Here is a 17,378-nt window from a genome sequence, read left to right as displayed (position 1 = left end):
AAAAAATGGCACAAGGCCATTAAATAAGCATAGTACACAAATCATCTGACTTGGATATGGATTAATGTATAATCAATGAAAAATTATTTTAAGTAAGTTAAATGCCAATTCACAAGTGTTGCTTGCTTGGCTTCACTTGCAAAAGCACCACTTTCCACACTATATAGATAAATAGCTTCAGGAACCATGTCACTTTCTGTCTTCACATGAGGTATAGGCTCAGTTTTAGAAGGATCATGGGACTTCCCATTTACACAACTTCCATTTGGTCAATCACATCATGGTGGTGTTAAAGTCTCCCACCTTTAGCATGTTAACGAGAAATAAATTGTGTTAATGTAGGTGAAAAGTTAGACGCTGCAGATATTAGAATGGGGAAATAAAAATCCTGGGGATACATAAGAGCTGGAAAAATGAGAAATCAAGCTTGTATTAGGCTTAGCTCCAGCCTGGTCTACTGCAGTTAGTGTTCCCAGTATGGACTCTGCATCAACAAGACCAAGCACAGACTTGGCGGCTGTTTTGCAGAGGGCCAGTGTTGAGTTTTTGGATGCATGTCATTACAATTTCCCCTGACCTGTCTTCGGCGTTCCCTACAGCCACAGTGAGGCCAAACACAAACTATAAGAACAATTCACTACAGTGGATGGTATTTTAGATGGCAAAGATTGTTATAAAAAAATCACAGCATGATCTTGATCAAGTGGGCTGAGGAGTGCTTCATTAAGTTTAATGCAGGTAAGTGCGTGGCTGCATTTTGGGAAGTCAAACCAGGACAGGACCTTCTCTGAATGGCTTGACGGGCGAATGTGGAGCAGAGGGATCTAGGAATGCAGGTACATAGTTCCTTGAAAGTGGCATCACAGGTAGGTGGGGTGGTCAAGACGGCCTTCTTAAAGATGGCTTTGAATCAAGTCGGTGCTGAGTATAGAAGTTGGGATGTTACAGTTGTACAATACGTTGGTGAAGCCACATTTGGAGTATTGTGTTCGGTTTTGGTCACCCTGCTATAGGAAAGGATGATAGACTCAAAGTATAGCATAACTAATTGCCCTAGCGGCTTATGATGTTATAATTCCTACATGTTCCTGAGTAGTTAACAGTGACACCATGGATCGAAGGATATGTCATAATCTGGTCAAAACATGCAAAGTGACTGGGTGGGTCAGACAGCATCTCTGGAGAAAATTGATAGGTAACATTTTGGGTCGGCATTCTACCGACCTGAAATTTTACCTATCCATTTTCAGAGCTGCTGTATGACCCACTGAGTTACTCCAGTAACTTGTGTTCAATGCAGCTCTATGTTAGGAGATATGCAACTTCACAATATACATTGTAGGTGATGGAAGGTAGACACAAACTGCTGGAGTAACTCAGCGGGTCAGGCAGCATCTCGGGAGAAGGAATGGGTGACGCCTCGGGTCGAGACCCAAGGCGTCACCCATTCCTTCTCTCCCGAGATGCTGCCTGACCCGCTGAGTTACTCCAGCATTTTGTGTCTACCTTCAATTTATACCAGCATCTGCAGCTTTTTTCCTACACTTGTAGGTGATGGAGACCTTTTGGGTTGTCAGGTGAGTCACTTGCCCCAGGGTGCCCAGGCTTTGAACTTTTCTATTAGCTGCAGCATTCATGTGGCTGGTCCACATAATTTTCTGGATGATGGGGGGGACGCCACAAGAGTAGCACCACTGAGTGGAAGTGTAATTGGGAGAATTTGGAGATGGGTATTGCACTGTACTTTTGCAGCATGAATGTTACTTAATGTATCCTAGCTCATGGCTGAAGGGTGGCAAGGTTTTTTTTTAAACTACAGATTTGGACTGATTCATTTGCTGAATAACAACTACAAACAGTACTGAAGGTTGAGCAATCATCAGTGAATGTCCCCAGCACTGCTCTTATGAAGAAAAGAGTTCATTGTTGAAGCATCTGGAATTGTTTGTGCCTTAGACACTAATTGTATGTATATTTATTTTGTTTATTTGTCTTGGTTTGTCAAAGGTATTCTCTTAATTATAATACCAATTTGCCAGCATCAACAAATCTTAAAATTGTACTCCTTAAATCGTAAGTGAAGATAATTTATGCAAGGGTAGCAAGAAAGTGGTCCCACCACTATTCCTTCTGAAACAGGTGAGGTGAGAGATTTAATAGGAAAAATGAGGAGTAACTCATACAGAGAGTGGTGGTTGTATGGAACGAGCTGCCGGAGGAGGTAGTTGAGGCAGGTATCATCGCAATGTTTAAGAAACATTTGGGCAGGTACATGGATAGGACAGGTTTAGAGGAATATGGGCCAAACGCAGGCAGGAGGAACTAGTGTAGATGGGACATGTTAGGTGTAGGCGAGTTGGACGGAAGGTCCCGTTTCCACACTATATGACTAAACAATTCCTGTCTTTTGCCTGTCTTGAAATACATTTGATAACGTGTATAAAACTTTTAGTCTCAAATATATATTTAATTCAAAGAAGGTTCAGAATAATTGAGATTTCTAAATACGTAAATCACCACATAATATTTTACATAGTCAGCACTTAATGATGTTAAGGTTAATAACCTAAACAGACTGCATCATGCTTGGTATAGATTACAGATTGGCCTTTTGATGTGAAAGCTTTCCTTTCCCAGTAAATGAAACTACAATTGAAACTTCTGAAATCCCTAGTGCAACTAAAACAGTTCGTTGTTTGGTGTTTTAAGTGGAGTTTGCAGTGCTCAATAGCCTGATGGTTGTCAGGAAGAAGTTGCCCCTGAACTTTGACATCACAGTTTTCAGGTTCCTGTACCTTCTTCCGATGGCAAGAGTGAAATGAGAGTATAGACAGTGTGGTGAGTGTCCTTGATGATGCTGGCTGTCTTTTTGAGACAGCGCCTCCCATAGTTCCCCTTGATGGTGGGGAAGTTAGTACCCGCGATGAACCGGGTGGTGTTCACCACTTCTTGTAATCTCGTTTGTTCTTGGGTGATCGAGTTGCCTAACCGTGTGTGATGCAACCAGCCAATATGCTCTCTAACGTACACCTGTAGAAGTTGAGAGTATTCGTTGACATACCGAATCTCCTCAATCGTCCAAAGAAGTAGAGGCGTAGATGGGATTTCTTTATGATTGCATCAATATTTTAGGTCCAGGACACGTTTTCAGAGATGTGCATGCCCAGATAGATTTTAACTCCCCACCACTGAACTATTTAAAGACAGGTTCGTGGACCCTCGGCCTTCATCTTCTAAAGTCAACATCGTGAGAGTTTATAGTGAGAGTTTGGCCAGGCCAAGCTATTACCTGAGCGGGGGAGACTGGATGATCTTATATGGGTGTATAATCTTGATGGGCACAGATACGATGAGTAGTCTTTTTCCCAGGGTTGGAGAGTCAAGAACCTGAGGTAATAAGTTTAGGATAAGATGGGAAACATTTAATAGGAACCTGGGGGGGGGGGACCTTTTCACACAAAGATTGTATATGGAAGTGGTTGAAGCAGGTACAATAACAACCTTAAAAAGACAGTTTAATAAAAAATGCCAAAGTAAACTCCATTCAGAGTAAAAAAATATATATAATAAAAAGTGTGCAAAAACTCTTCACACATTCTCAGTCTACACATGCAAAACTGTCATACTCAGTGGTGTTCGCACCTATCCTGAAACAGAAGCCCCTAGCCAAGCATGTGGCTCATCATGGTGATATCCCTTCCCTTGTTTGAGGGGTCTCTCCACCGGACTCTGCAGTCAGATAGGTAAATGGATAGGAATAGTTTGGAGGGATATAGATCAAACAGGGCAAATGAGGCCATGTTAGATGGCATCTTGGTTGGCATAGATGAGTTGAACAGAAGGGCCTGATTTCGTGCTGTATGATTCTATGACTTCAGCGCAATGATTCTTTTATGCAATGCATCAGATGATGCATTCTAAAACTTGAAAGGCTTCTTCACTTTGTTATGGCACATTAATTAATTCATTAAAATCATAGAAAACATTAGCGACACAGTGGTGCTGGTTTTCGACGGGCACGGTGACGGACGCACCACACATCTCTGTCCTCCATACAGCTGGCAAGCTCCTCTTTTGTCTCTACATATGCGTCTTCCTCAACATATTCAGCATCGTCGTGTTTGGTCGTTCCGGGTTCCGTCTTCCATGGGTGGGTTCCCACAGTACAACCTTGTTTGTTGGTATTTCTGGATGGCAATGGCAATGACCAGCGAGCCTCGTCCTTCTTGACCTGATCGGCACGGTGGCGCAGCGGTAGAGTTGCTGCCTTACAGTGAATGCAGTGCCGGAGCGCCAGAGACTCAGGTTCGATCCTGACTACGGGCACCGTCTGTACGGAGTTTGTACGTTCTCCCCGTGACCTGCGTGGGTTTTCTCCGAGATCTTCGGTTTCCTCCCACACTCCAAAGACGTACAGGTATGTAGGTTAATTGACTGGGTAAATGTTTAAAAAAAATAGTCCCTAGTGTGTGTAGGATAGTGTTAATGTGCGGGGATCGCTGGGCGGCGCGGACTCGGTGGGCCGAAGGGCCTGTTTCAGCGCTGTATCTCTAAATCTAAAAAAATCTAAAAATCTTCTCGGTCAGAGGTGGAATCTCCCCAGAGAGCTGGACGTTGGTGATGTGGTCCCTCCAAATAACATTTTGAACTTTTCTGAGCTTTTGGGTGTAGATGCCATCGAGAGACTTGGACAGTGCTCGAGTGAGAGTCCATGCCTCACACCTGTACAATAATATTGTCTCTACAGTTGCAAGGAAGAATCTCAGTTTGAGACCCTTAGACATCGAGACATCCAGATTTTCCCCATGTTATTGAGGGCTTTCCATGCAAGCGCTTTCCGGACCTTGATGTCATTCTCCGAGCTCTGCATCCTCGCTCCCACTTGAAGTCCTCCATTATCTTGAGAGATGCACCGCCGCTGGTCTTAAGAGGCTCATGGTCACACTGTTGAACGCCATGTACTCCTTCTTGGCATTGAGGTGGAGGCCCACTTTCTTGCACTCAGTCTCGAGCCTGCCGAGCAGCTCTTGTGCGTCCCCAATTTGGTCTGACAGCAGGACGATGTCATCAGCGAAGTCGAGGTCTGACAAGTTGACTGACCCAATTCTTCTCGAACGCCTTGGGGTGATTGTGAATCCGAGGTCCTCGTGTTCCTTGAGCGCTTGCCTCATTGCATAATCAAGGACAATAACAAAGAGAAAGGGTGCCAACATGTCTCGCTGTAAGACCCCTGCGAGGATTTTGAACACTTTGCTCTCGCCATCCGGGGTGACAACCTTGGCCATGGTGCCCAAGTGCATATCCTCAATGGCTCTCAGGAGACGAGGAGGCATACCGAGGAGGGCACAGGCTTGACTAAATCGCAAGCATATCTTCTTTTGAGTGTTTACATTTTTGTTGCCGCATCTCAAATGCCACACCTAGCTTGTTTTTACAGTCTAAATCTGTACATCTAAGAATGACGATGTCGGTTTGTGTTGTAAACCATGATTATCTCTGCTGCTGCATATTTCTGTCCACAGTGCACAGCATTTGTTTTCATAGCAAATGCAGTCATCAGTTTCTACCTGGTGTCAGAAGCAACTCTTGCTTTGTATCTCTCTAACTTTGAATGCCTCATTTTCCCCTATGTCTAATTTAAAAACAAAAATTCTACATAGAGCACACATATGCTATATGCTAATTAAATCTTATGGAATTTTCTTTTGCTTGTTTTAATGTGGAGTTAAAGAATACGGAGACTAATGTTTCATTATCAGAGCCTCTTTCACTATTGTTTGGTTAGTTTGTAATTTTTTTGGAAAAAGCTGGCTTAAAATAAAAATAATAAGACTATATGATACGTACACTCAAGGAACTGCAGATGCTTAAATCTTGAGCACAAAACACAAAGGACTGGAGTAACTCAGCCAGTCAGGCAGCATCTCTGGAAAACATGGATAGACAATATTTTGGGACAGAAAAAGGGTCCCGACCCAAAATATTACCAATCCATGTTCTCCGGAAATAGACAATAGACAATAGGTGCAGGAGTAGACTATTCGTCCCTTCACGCCAGCACCGCCATTCACTGCAATCATGGCTGATCATCCACATTCAGTACCCCGTTCTTGCCTTCTCCCCATATCCCTTGACTCCGCTATCTTTAAGAGCTCGATCTAACTCTCTCTTGAAAGCATCCAGAAAATTGACCTCCACTGCCTTTTGAGGCAGAGAATTCCACAGATGCACAACTTCTGTTTCAACTTATTATGTTTCAAAAAGATCATCAGAATGATCTTATTGAAACATATAAGATTATTAAGGGATTGGACACGTTAGAGGCAGGAAACATGTTCCCAATGTTGGGGGAGTCCAGAACCAGGGGCCACAGTTTAAGAATACTGTAGACCATTTAGAACAGAGATGAGGAAAAAAAAATTCAGTCAGAGAGTTGTAAATCTGTGGAATTCTCTGCCTCAGAAGGCAGTGGAGGCCAATTCTCTGAATGCTTTCAAGAGAGAGCTAGATAGAGCTCTTAAAGATAGCGGAGTCAGGGGGTATGGGAAGAAGACAGGAACGGGGTACTGATTGTGAATGATCAGCCATGATCACATTGAATGGCGGTGCTGGCTCGAAGGGCCGAATGGCCTACTGCTGCACCGATTGTCTATTGTCTCTCTGAGTGAAAAAGTTCTTCCTCATCTCCGTTCTAAATGACCTACCCCTTATTCTTAAACTGTGGCCCCTGGTTCTGGACTCCCCCAACATTGGGAACATGTTTCCTGCCTCTAGTGTGTCCAATCCCTTAATAATCTTATATGTTCAATGATCCCCTCTCATCCTTCTAAATTCCAGTGTATACAAGCCCAGTCGCTCCATTCTTTCAACATATGACAGTCACGCCATTCCGGGAATTAACTTTGTGAATCTACGCTGCACTCCCTCAATAACAAGAATGTCCTTCCTCAAATTTGGAGACCAAAACTGCACACAATGCTCCAGGTGCGGTCTTACTAGGGCTCTGTACAACTGCAGAATTACCTCTTTGCTCCTATATTCAACTCCTCTTGCTACCTGACCTGCTGAGTTACTCCAGCACTATGTATTTTTTTGACTATATAATATGATGTTATTTTCAACTACTCAGGAATATATAGGAATTATAACGTCATATGGCACTAGGGTAATTAGTTGTGTTTTACATTAGCATAATTATGGTAATTAGTCATGCTATACTTTGGCTCGATCATGTACCAAATTTTCTGGGCAGTAAATATTTGCGAAGAATGATAAAATTATGTACTCATTTGAATATGGAAGAAGTCATTTAACGCGTCGAATCTTGATAGCATCTAGCAGCTGTTTCTGCCCTGCTCTTTCCCGATTTGACCTGCAAATCATTTCCTCTCAAATGCTTAACAAAATTAACTTTTGAAGTTAATTTTGAACTTACAGGCAGCAAGTTTGAGATCATAACCATTCTCATATTTTTAGTAAAGAAAAAGGTTTTCCAGATTACTCTCTTTTACCATTTCCGGATCAGTACATTTCTGTACGCTGATCCTTCAAACCTCCCCTAATGGGGGAAGGAGTGGTGCTTTGATGCTAAAGGGTAACATTTTGGAATCTGGGGCTAAAGCATAGAATAGCAGAAGGTGGCCAGAGAGTGCAGCCAGCCTGCAAGCCAGAGGTTATGGCTGGCCCAGCCAGATGGTCAACATATTGATAGCTGAAATACGCTCACAGAGGTCGTCTTGTGTGTTGGAGCAAAATGAAAACTAATGCCATTATTGCTGTCAATCAGACGAGAACAGAAACGGACCGTGGCAGATGAGCACATTTCGGTCCCCTTTTGGTTTAGTTTAAAAATACAGAATGCTCTAATCTCATAAACCCTCTGCACTCATTCCAGTTTAACAAAATCCTTCTTGTAGCACAGTAACCAAAATCGAACGCAGTACTCCAAATGCAGCCTCACCTTGCACATCTAGTACAACTGGAACATAACATCCCAACTTCTATACTTAAGAAGTTTAAAGAAGGCACCCGACCAGAAACATCCCCTATCCATGTTCTCCAGGGATGCTGCCTGGCTCGTTGAGTTACTCCAGCACTTTGTGTCTGTTTTGTTTGTAAACCAGCAACTGCAATTCTTTGTTTCTCCATTTTGACTGAGAAATCTCAAGGTATAACTATTTTGAAGAAGTTCTCCTCACAGTCTGAAGAAGGGTCCCAACCCAAAATATCACCTATCTATGTTCTCCAGGGATACTGTCTGACCCGCTGAGTTACTCCAGCACTTTGTGTCTCTGATTTTTTTCTATATTTGCTACTCTGACTGATGAAGGCAAATTCACCAAAAGCCTTCTTGGCCATCCTGTCTACTTGTGTTGTCACTTTCAGGGAACTATGTTTCTGCACTCCTAGATCCTTCTGCTTTGCAATGCTCCCCAGGGCCCTGCCATTCATTGTGACGGTCGTACCCTGATTTTATTTCGGAGTCACGTGAGTGACTACGTGAAGACCCCGTCCAGCACGCATGCGCGACATTAGCGTTCATGCAGTGCACCCGCGACGAACGGGAGTCCAAGGTGCTCCCGCTAAAATTTAAAAAGTCGGGCCGACAGGTAAGTTCTACTGTGGCCGTGAATATTTCTCTGTGGTCTGCTTTAGGACAGCATTGGCGACCCCAAGATGAGCAAGACCAGAGGAAGGAAAATTGCAGTTCGCCCCCGTTCGTTTTCCGTTGAGGAACGTTCTTTGGAGGGGGGGCAAGAGGCGGCAGCAACTACCGAGCCGAGCCCAGCACCGCTAGTGCAGCCTGAGCAGCGAGCTGGAGGTACCTGCAGCCAGAACCGGGCGGTAGTGTCCGACGTTTCGGATGAAGATGCCACACCGCTACAGAGCGGCACTGGCAGCCGCCTAAGCCGAATGGAACGGCTTATGGAGCAAATGCTCCAGCGAGATCTGCTAAGAGAGCAGCAGCAGACTCGCCAAGGGAGGGCTCAGAGCGCCCAGGCACTCCCGCAGTACCCTTTAGGGGCACTGGCCATTGTCTCACCTTCTTTTGAAGGCAGCATTGGCGACCAGGTCTGGGCTGGTCAAGAAGAGGGGTTGTTGGCTGAAGATGTCCGGAGTACGCAGAGTGTACAGGATCAGGAAGAGCTGCTGGGTGTGGTCAACCGCTACGTGGTCATTCCACGAGGGGGTCGGCCTTTAGAGCCGAAACTTGCAGCCAGCATTGACCACCTGTCCTCAAAACCCCTACAAGAACGGGTGGTCAATGAGGCTCTTGAGCTATACACAGCCCCAGAAAATTGTACATCATTAAATGTACCAGCTGTAAACAGCCAAATTTGGGGACATTTGGGGCCGAATATCAGGACCCTGGAGTTGAAGCTCCAGAAGATCCTTAAACTCCTGACTGCAGGGATAACATCATATGCTCGGTCCATTGATGGGGTGGACATTTCCACAAACCAGCAAGACACATTAGCTCTGCTGTGTACCACCCAATACCAGATAAATATCTTACGGAAGGAAAACATCAAGCCTGCCCTCAACCCTAAGTTTGCGGGACTCTGCAAAACACCGGGTTCAGAACCTCCAATTCTGCTCTTTGGAAAGGATCTTCCAAAAAAGGTGAAAGACCTAGAGGAAGAATCCAAGACCTTTGGTCTCGTGAGGGTAGGTTTGGGACCGAGCAGACCTAACAAACCCAGGCGGCAGTACCTCACGGCGTCCACCAGTCATAGACCACCATATGGGACTGGTGAAAGCTCGGGGTCCGCAATTATTCCCCGTAAGCCTTTTTTAGGCCAGGGCCCAGAGCGGACCCCATGGAAAAAGCGCCACCCCCAACAACAACAACATCAACGTCAACAGCAGCCCTCTACAGCCCAGCAGACACCTCATCGTCTAGCGAAGAGGCGGAAGAAAAATTAATACCAATAACCATGGAGGTAGGTGGGTCTGGTACCTCTCGGCATATGAGCAGTAGGGGCTCTATATTATCAGGGGGGAGATTGCACTTGTTTTTGGATGCATGGGAAACCATTACTAATGACAAATACATACTAACCTGCATTCATGGCTATAAGATTGACTTTGTTCATGAAAACGTTCCGCCAGTTCAGCACATACCCCAAAGGGTATTCACCCTCTCAGTCAAAGACAAACAAGAGGGTCAAGCTGAACTTGTGAGGCTACTAGCAAAAGGTGTAATTGAAAGAACAAATCATGAACCTTTGGAATTTGTGTCTAATATTTTCACCAAAACTAAAAAAGATGGTGGATGTCGCATCATCATTGACTTAACTACGTTAAACGACTCAGTTAAGTATACACATTTTAAGATGGAAACTTTTGAAACCGCCAGACTTTTGATTTCTACAGGTTACTTTCTAGCAGGCATTGATTTAAAAGATGCCTACTACTCAGTACCCATACACAAGGAGCACCGTAAATATTTAAAATTTATCTGGATGAAACAGCTATGGCAATTTAAAGTCTTACCAAATGGACTAACCTCCGCTCCAAGGTTGTTCACTAAAATCTTAAAACCCGCCTTGGCGTTATTAAGAAAACAAAAGCATATAGTCATGGCGTACTTAGACGACATTTTAATAGTAGGGAAAACCTTGGAGACAGCTATTTTGGCAGTAGCAGCCACCAAACGTTTGTTTGAAACTTTGGGGTTTGTCATACATCCAGATAAATCCAATTTTACACCGTCCACTACCATGGACTATCTTGGATTTACGATTGATACTGTTCGCATGGTTGTAACTCTGCCAAAGGGGAAAGCATCACAATTGGCACTATCATGCCACGAACTAATGCATAAACGTCAGCCAACCATACGGCAGGTAGCTAGAGTTATTGGCAAAATGGTAGCAGCCTTTCCAGCTGTACAATTTGGCCCTTTGCACTACCAAAATTTACAAAGAGCAAAAGTGCACACACTAAAGCAAAACTCAGGTCACTTTGACCGAGCTATGTATTTAACTGCTGAATCCATTACAGAGTTACAATGGTGGACAAGGAACATTAGCCTCAGTTCCAGTCCCATAATTATCACTAACCCAGTATTAACCATTCAAACGGATGCCAGTGCTTTGGGCTGGGGAGCAACTAACATGCAATCCAGCACAGGGGGCAGATGGACTAATTCTGAATCATCTTGCCTACAGACACGAGGTATCAACTATTTAGAAATGTTGGGTGCGTTTTATGGTTTAAAAGCATATTCATCTAATACGCATCATGCACATGTCCGGTTGCAATTAGATAATACCACGGTGGTGGCCTATATCAACCACATGGGTGGTATAAAGTCAACATCGTGTGACAAATTGGTCAACATAATCTGGCAATGGTGTGTCGAAAGACATACTTGGTTATCAGCAACTTACCTACCAGGTAAGCAAAATACAGTGGCAGACACCAGGTCACGCAAATTTAACGATAACATCGAATGGATGTTAAATCCCAAAGTATTTGCCGAAATTACAAAACAATATGGCACACCAGATATCGATCTATTTGCATCCAGGCTAAATCACCAGGTACCAACGTATGTCGCTTGGGAACCAGACCCTGAGGCAGCAGCAGTTGATGCGTTCACGCTGTATTGGGGGAAAATGTTCTTTTATGCTTTTCCACCCTTCTGCCTCATCAGTCGGGTGTTACGCAAGATTCAATTGGATTCCGCTTCAGGAATCTTGATAATACCCGACTGGCCTACACAGCCATGGTTCCCAGTGGCCCTCGACATGGCTGTCGAAACACCGTTGGAATTCCCCAGCAGTCCGGAATTATTAATCCACCCAGTGTCAGGCATTAGTCACCCGTGCCATGACAGAGTCAATCTCCTGGCTTGCAGATTCTAAAAAGACCTATACTGGGCCTGGGACTGTCTGAGGACGCCATCAACATAATGACCGCATCCCACCGGGAGTCCACCAGGCGACAATACCTGACCAACATAAGAAAATGGGAACGGTATTGCTCCGAAACAGGAACTACCTACACTACAGCAACACCCACCAGTGTTGTAGAATTCCTGGTTGGATTACATCGGGAAGGACTCAGCTACAGCGCCATAAATACAGCCAGGAGTGCGTTGTCAGCTTATTTGGTTCCAGCAGCAGGACAACTGGCTTTGGGGTCCCATCCTCTAGTAATCAAAATCATGAGGGGCATTTTTAACACTAACCCTCCCAGACCAAGGTACACTCAGATCTGGGATGTCAGCATTGTGCTGACGCACCTTAGGGGATGGCCACCACCCAGGGCACTCACGCTGGAACAACTTACACTGAAATCAGTCATGCTCATGGCACTAGTGTCAGCTCAAAGGGTACAATCCCTCCACCTTCTGAGGCTGGACAGCATGACAGAAACATTGGACTGTTTCACATTCCACATTCAGGGACTGGTCAAACAAACTAGACCAGGTACCACGCCTCCAGTTATGGAGTTCTGCACATATTTATCTGACCCACGGCTGTGTGCCAAGACCCATCTCGCCAATTACATAGACACAACACTCAACTTAAGAGGGAGAGAAAAAGCCTTATGGATAAGCCACAAGAAGCCTCATGGTCAGGTGACGAGCCAAACCATTTCAAGGTGGCTCAAGCAGGTGCTTAAGTCCGCGGGAGTCAATACCAATGTTTTCAAATCTCACTCCACCAGGGCTGCATCTACGTCGGCGGCAAGTCGAATGGACGTGCCTATGGACCATATTCTGGCCAGAGCAGGATGGTCCTCGGAAAGAACTTTCCAAAGGTTTTATAATAAACCGCTGGCGCAACCTGCTACATTTGCAGACAGAATTTTAGAGTCTGCAGATAATATTTAATTTGAGCCCTGGGGAGCTCTCTGTTTTTTGTTGTCATTAATAAACCTTTTTTGTTCACAAACAGGCTCTTTATTGCGATAACATACTTCCTCCCTCTAAGGTCTTCAGACAGTGAGTGAAGCATGAGCTGGTACACGGTTCGGAATCACAGAGCTTTGAAGTCTTCACGTAGTCACTCACGTGACTCCGAAATAAAATAGTAAGATTAAATGAGAACTTACCAGTTCGAAGTTTGATCTGTATTTTATGAGGAGTTACGATGAGGGACTACGTGCCCTCCGCTCCCACCCTTTTTTATACAGATCAACTGGTAATCAAGTTCTTATTTTTTCTTTACTATATTTATTTCAATCGTTGTGTTTTTTCTGTGAATCCACACCGCTGCTTTGAAGAATGTCGCGCATGCGTGCTGGACGGGGTCTTCACGTAGTCCCTCATCGTAACTCCTCATAAAATACAGATCAAACTTCGAACTGGTAAGTTCTCATTTAATCTTACTATTAGACTTCCCAAATGCACACCTCGCACTTATCCACACTAATCTCCATTAACCATTCCTTGGCCCACTAGCCCAGCTGGTCAAGATCCTGCTATAATGAGCAAGAACATTTCCATTTTGGCTAACTATGTACATAGCAAATTTATTTTTTAGTTTTCCCAATTTCATTCCAGATAATTGCATTAGCCCCATCACATGTATCCTTGGATACTAGCACACAGTAAAATACACTCCACTGTCTCTTTCAGGGCTCTGTATACAACCACTATATTTCATCTGTGCTCTATCACCATGTAATCTGAATTCCCTCTGCTTTGGCTAGCTTGCCTGATTTTTAGCTGCCTAATGAAACTCAATCTTCCTTTCTTTCCATTTTGGCACATTTTAGCCTGACCTTTTTTTCTTTTGTCACCCAGCATTGTCAGATTTTAATTTATACTCCTTTGTAGTTCCATTATCGAGAAATCTGCTCTGATGATAAATTATAATATGACCTGACACCAGCCAATCTGAACTTGATCTAAGCCTGAAAGTTTTTATCGATCCCTGAATCTGACATGCAAGGTTGTATTCCACACATTGGGAAATGGAAACCATTTATGCTGCACACACTATCCAACTATTTGCAAGCAATTAACCACATCCAGACACATAGTACTTAACCTTAGCACGCTTATTTATAAAGAGCAAGTCAAGTTTGATCTGGTTTAAGTTATGGACATATTTTTGACATCTGACCAAATATGTAGTCAGTTTTGAGTTGCTTATCTACCTCTGCTACGAGCCAGTTCAACTCCCCTTCCCATTTCCACACCGACCTCACTGTTCTTGACCTCTAGAATGAGGCCACATGCAAACTGGAGGAATTGCACCTCAAATGAGATATACAGTACAAACATTGAACTCTCCAATTTTAAGGAATACTCCTCTCTCCCTTTCCTGTGTGCTTTCTCTCCTATTCATCTATCTGCTCTATCTGCAAATCAAAACCCCCTTACCTATATCTACCCATCACTTCCAGGCTTTGTTCCACCCCCTCCTCTCTTTTCCAGCTTTTCCCCCACCACTACAAACAATCCGAAGAAGGGTCCCAACCTGAAACGTTCCCTCCACAGATGCTGCCTGACCGGCTTGACTTATTCATGCACTTTGCATTTTGCTCATGATTTCAGCATCTGCAGTTCTTTGTGTCCTCAATAAGTTTGTGTTTCCTTCTTCACTCACACCATTTTTCAAAGGTTCACTGATTCTTTCCACATGCAATGTCAACCCACTTCTACAGTACATTACAGAATCCAACAACTCTTTGTTTATTAAAAAAATAGCTTTCAGATCCCCTTTAAAACTCCTTCCTCCCACCTTAAACCTATGCCCTCTTGGTTTTGGCATCCCTACATTGGAATAAGATATTGACGATGTACCCTCCCTATGCCTCTCATCATCTTATATACTTGTATCTGGTCACCCTTCAACCTCCTTGGCTTGAGGAAGACAAGCACACCTATCCAATATCTCCCCATAACTGAAGTCCACAAAGAGATTGGTGGATCTCTCTGCACTCTCTCCAGTGCACCATATCCTTCATATAGAGTGGTAACTAGAACTGAATGCGATGTTTCCAAGTATGACCTAACCCGTGTTTTATAAAGTTGCATCATAATGTCCCAACTCTTAAATTCTAAGCTTGAGCCTATGAAGGCAACTATGACATATGCCTTCGCCACCTCATCGACTTGTGTTACCACTTTCAGGGGACTGTGGACTTGTACTCTTAGGTTTCTCTGCTCATCGATATTGCTTCATGCCCTACTATATACCACCCCTATTTGACTTCCCAAAATGCATCACCTTGCACTTGTCATGATTCAATTCCATCAACTACCCATTTACACTACTCCTGCATAAATCCCATTGTCCCCAATTTCTTGTCAACTCCTCTACATACTAGGGAAAATTTACTGTGGCCAGTTAACCTACTAATCCACACAACTACAGGGAGAACTTGCAAAATTCATACACACAGGTTGTGAGGTCAGGATTGAACCTGGGTCTCTGGTGCTGGTAGCTCTAACAGTTGTGCCACTGTGTTGCCTTGTATCTTTAAATTCTCCTTTAAATACATAAGCCTTCACCTCCCATCCAGCTGGAGAAGCAGTAAATTTCATCAGCCCAAACCAGACAATTGCCCAAAGCATGTCAATCATTCAACAGTTCTTACCATCAATAATAGATACAAATTGCTAGAGTAATCAGTGGGTAGGCAGTATCATTAGAGAAAAAGAATAGGTGACGTTCTTCACACTGAAAGTATATGGGAGGGAAATGGAGGTATGAATGGCCAGAACAAAGCAGGGCTAGTAACAGATGAGCAAGGAAGGATGGAGCCCATGACGGTCCGTTATTGGCTGGGGAAGAGGTCATAACGAAGGGATACAAGGGTGTGAACAGTGGAACTAGTAGGATGACTAGGGTGGGGGAGGTGGGGAGGGAGGGAATGCAAGTGTGACTTGTAATTAGAGAAATCAACATACATACTACTGCCATCAATCATGTTGGAGTACAAAGAAATTAGATAATTAGCCCAACTTGGTCAGTGAACATGTACTGCCAGCACCTCAGGATCTTTGCTCATGCTTTAAAATTGTTTACTTCATCGTGAAGTTGATGAATGTGGAACAGTGATGTAATGTTAATATCGATCTTGGCTTACTTAACAATGGCTTTGGGAGAAAAAACATTTGGCTAGCCTTCTGTGACTGATCATTAGTCTGAGAAATCTGCAAGTGTATGTGTGGACATTCATTGGCAATAGCAAGACATTAGATACATTCTATTCCTGAATAATACACTATTCTGATAGATAATTAAATTGATCACTATTCATGGCTGAAGCTGAAGCTATTACTTATCTATCTTCAGACATGAATAGTGACCAATTTAATGATCTATCGGTAAATGGCTGACATTTCAGATACAAAGCCAGTCTTATGCCATTGCTTTAGAAAGCAGAAAAAAAAGAGTACTTTCAAAATAATCTTTTAAGATTCCTTATCTAAGTTCAAGTAAAAAATGTTTTGCTATGTTACAATACTGTTTTTTATAATAATACCGTGAATGGTGAATTTTGTTTTTGTATATATTGTATTGTTTACACAGTAAACATAGTGGCTTATTTTTGGAAGGCAGAAGACAACTTGTTATGCATCTCTGCTTAATAATTTTAATGAATTCTGGCCATTGCCACATTTGTGTTGAAGAAATTGTAATTTTAATCACGGAAAATTAATTGTACAAATTCTGTACCCTGTAAAATGTGGCAGATATATTTACAATGAAAAAGGATATGCATCCAAGATTATCATTAGATTATCATTTTAATTTAAAATGTCAAAACCCTACTTTGGTTCAAAATACTGAAAATGGATCAATTATTTGATCAGAAACTCTGCAATACAAATAAAAACGTCCATGTTGATTCTGCCAATAATGAACTAGCTGACCCCTGATATCAGTCTGAAGAAGGGTCTCGATCCAAAATGTCACCCATTCCTTCTCTGCAGAGATGCTACCTGTCCCGCTGAGTTACTCCAGCATTTTGTATCTATCTTTGATTTAAACCAGCATCTGCAATTCCTTCCTACACAATGAACCAGCTGTGTTGTGGAAGAAGTTAGAATTCGAAAATTAACCTGAATCTTGAGCTCATCTGTAACTTTTCTTCTATAATCAAATATAATGTTGTCACTGGGTATGTGAACATGTGAAAAATAGCCGTCTTGGGTCCTGTAGAACGCCTTTTACACTTTTTCCCAGCAAGATCCCACACCTTAACAAGAACAAAGAAAATTGTTACTTCTAACTTCATATAAATACTCAAAATCGCTACTTGCTGGTTTTATATGAAATGTTCTTTTAGCAGTTGAAACAATGGCCACCTGCTATAAAATAATACATAATAACACAATTAATTAATACCAAGCTTATTATATAAATACCCAGTAACACTATTTTCAGTTGTTTTACAACATGTTG

Source organism: Rhinoraja longicauda, chromosome 14 (assembly GCF_053455715.1).
Source record: "Rhinoraja longicauda isolate Sanriku21f chromosome 14, sRhiLon1.1, whole genome shotgun sequence".
NCBI lineage: Eukaryota > Metazoa > Chordata > Chondrichthyes > Rajiformes > Arhynchobatidae > Rhinoraja > Rhinoraja longicauda.
Note: the sequence above shows the minus strand (reverse complement) of the source record.